The 494-nt window shown below is 37.9% G+C and overlaps 1 protein-coding gene across 2 annotated transcripts in view; it reads right to left on the bottom strand.

The window, feature by feature from the left end:
• LOC119586261 (ataxin-3-like) overlaps positions 1 to 494 on the bottom strand; it is an 8,958-nt gene that overhangs the window by 6,516 nt on the left and 1,948 nt on the right. The window lies entirely within an intron of this gene.

Here is a 494-nt window from a genome sequence, read left to right as displayed (position 1 = left end):
CACAAAATTACTTTTTGTTACTGTAACTACACAGAATATTCCCTTGACTGGTGGCTCCCCCGAGTGTGAGCTAGGCCTACAAGCCTCACACTCGGGAGAGCCACTCAAGGTAGCCTAATGCCAGATTTTGGTCCCAAATGTGCACCGTAAGGCGCCTGGATCCAACAGGTTAATCTAAACAAACCATGTAATCCCACAGTCAAACTGACTGTTCTACATCATAACTTGTTTCAAAATTCAATAAACTACACTATTTTTTTCCTTTCTTTTTTTCAAAATTAAACCATTTCTGACTACAGGGTTGGGAAGGCTTTAAACTGAACAAATAGTATGCTAAATATTTATCTAAGCCACCAGGAAAACATGATGTTCACTGTAGTATTACTTTGTATATACAGATAGATGGCTTAAGAAGAACTCAGCAACTATTAGTATTCAATGATCCCTCACCCAATTTTCCCCTTATTGGGAATTTTTCTTTTTAATGCTAGAAG

This window comes from Penaeus monodon, chromosome 21 (genome assembly GCF_015228065.2).
Source record: "Penaeus monodon isolate SGIC_2016 chromosome 21, NSTDA_Pmon_1, whole genome shotgun sequence".
Taxonomy (NCBI): Eukaryota; Metazoa; Arthropoda; class Malacostraca; order Decapoda; family Penaeidae; genus Penaeus; species Penaeus monodon.
This window is presented reverse-complemented; position numbering and strand designations above follow the sequence as displayed.